This window comes from Rhagoletis pomonella, unplaced genomic scaffold (assembly GCF_013731165.1).
Source record: "Rhagoletis pomonella isolate Grant_MI unplaced genomic scaffold, Rhpom_1.0 Rhpom_scaffold_00470, whole genome shotgun sequence".
Classification (NCBI taxonomy): Eukaryota; Metazoa; Arthropoda; class Insecta; order Diptera; family Tephritidae; genus Rhagoletis; species Rhagoletis pomonella.
Window position 1 is genome coordinate 20634 of NW_023459024.1, and position 2202 is coordinate 22835.

General features: G+C 34.1%; 1 protein-coding gene across 1 annotated transcript in view; it reads right to left on the reverse strand.

The window, feature by feature from the left end:
* The window catches only part of LOC118750952, a gene marked incomplete at its 5' end in the record, with an annotated part of 13167 nt that overhangs the window by 10013 nt on the left and 952 nt on the right, over positions 1–2202 (reverse strand). The gene's annotated exons all lie outside the window — the stretch shown is intronic.

Sequence of the window (2202 nt, forward strand, 5' to 3'; positions counted from 1 at the left end):
ATAAACAAATTATAATTTAAAACTTTAAATAATATAATGTTAATAATTTGTAACAATTGTAATGCACTTTGGATGCAATATAAAAAAAATCGTTATAAAAACTGAATTGGCATATTTTCTTGATAAAGAGGAATAAACTCCACTCAATTTCCCGATGTAATAAAAATTGGTCCATTTTTTACCATTTGGTCCGAAAAATAAATTGGAAATGGCAACCGTGCTTCTGATGTATTAAGTGAAAATGGTGGTGGGCTCGACGTGTGCCGACGTGTTTTTTTCGCTCCGTAGTTTTCGGACTTATTAAACTGTGATCATATCGTTTTCGACTGATTACAATTTGGCTACTTAATGTGTATGAGACAGTGACTCTTTATAAAATTCAAATTCGATAAAATTTAATAAATGCCTTGTTTGTGTGGGCTAAAGGTTGATCGCAACCAAGATAAAATTCAATGTGCCAAATGCTGTGAACTATTTCATTGGGAATGCGTGGGCATTTCTGCTGCCGATTTAGAGTTTTTAGTCGGCTCTAAACGAAAGTTTTTTTGCGAAATCTGTGCTGCTCGCAAGCGGAAGTCCATCTGCTCTCCCCCACCGTCAGTTTGTGGTGATCAGAGCGCAATACTAATTGATGTGCCGACAACGAATTTAAGTGCCAATATGTCATCGCAACAACAAGTGCCAAAACAAATCTCAATTGAAATATCCGCTGTGAGTGGAAGCAATTCGGAAATCAGCCTACAATCATTATTCGCGTTCCCCAACTTGTCTGGGTTAAAACTTATAAAACTGTCACAAAGCAAAAGAAGCCAGAGAACCGAGTATGGGAACGCTTTATGGTAAATTCCTGTAAATTCTTGCAACTTCTTGCGTGTTAGGGAACGCAACTATTGCTTGAATAAATCGCTGGTCTTAAGTCCAAAAATGCTCTTGCTCTGGCTGCAATTAGTTCTCTCCAAGCGGATAAACAGTTGTTTATTGCAAAAAAATGGAACTATGCGCAGAAATAAAAGAAATGCGAAAACATCAAACCGATGTTGTCTCCTCTGCCCTTGCGCCTCTTACCTCTGATATAAAAGCAATACGAAAGTGTCAAAGCGACGATGTCTCCTCTTCCCTTGCGCAGCGTTCTTGTTTGTGAGTTGTTTGTACGAGGCATAGTGGGTAGTAATGTTGTAGTGAGTTAAAAGTCGCACATCGTGTAAAATGTCTACACCTTTCTTCCTTTGAGAACTCTGTTACTGCTTATACCATCATATCATACGTTTCGAAGCACTCGTCTATCGATTCAAGTTTGTTTACTTGTCATATGCTAGTTAAAAAAGACGCTGATGTTAAAATATTGAAGGTAATCAATTTCAAGCTAGGTATACCATTACCTTATTATGATACCCTTCTTATCTCAGCAATATGGCCAACTGATGTGATTGTTCGTCCGTTCGATTTTTTTCGGAAAGCACCACCAAAACCATAACAGATTCCGTTCCCAACGGCAATAACGCAAAATTTGCTTTATTTCACTTTTAAATTTTAAAATAATACCAAAATCTCAGTTTTGCTTTATTTTCCATAGGTTTGAAATAAAATAAATTTTGCCTTATTTCCCATTGCTCATTTATACTATTTGTAACAAAAACAGTTTACTGATACTATGTTTATACGCACGTATTATTTGCAAATAACAATTTGCAAAATGGTAAAATTTGCCGTATAAACTCTGAGCTAATTTTTTATTTGCAAATAACTAAATCACGCAAATAAGTATTGATTAGTGGTACTATTTGCAAATAAGCGCAAGGCGCCGTCATTCTTAGGTTTATTTTCTTTTTCGATGGTCATCTTATTGCCTTTTTGTAATCAAGACGTTGCCATTTTTAACTTTATTTTACTTTTCGATGGTCATATTATTGCCTTTTTATAATAAGGCAATATTAAAGACTTTTTCACCATCGAATAAACAGTGAGTTAGGTATTTGCAAATTATTTTTATTTGCAAATAGCTTACGTATAAACGTAATATGACAGAAGTACAAAGAACTTTGTTTATTCCAAAAATACAATTAAACAAAAAATGTGAGATAATTCATATGAAGAAAGTAATATTGACAAAATATTTATACTTATGAAAAGTCTAACAAAATATAGGAAAAGAGTCGTCTTTAATAACGCTTTTGTATGAATTTTATCTGCATGGTTTTTAAT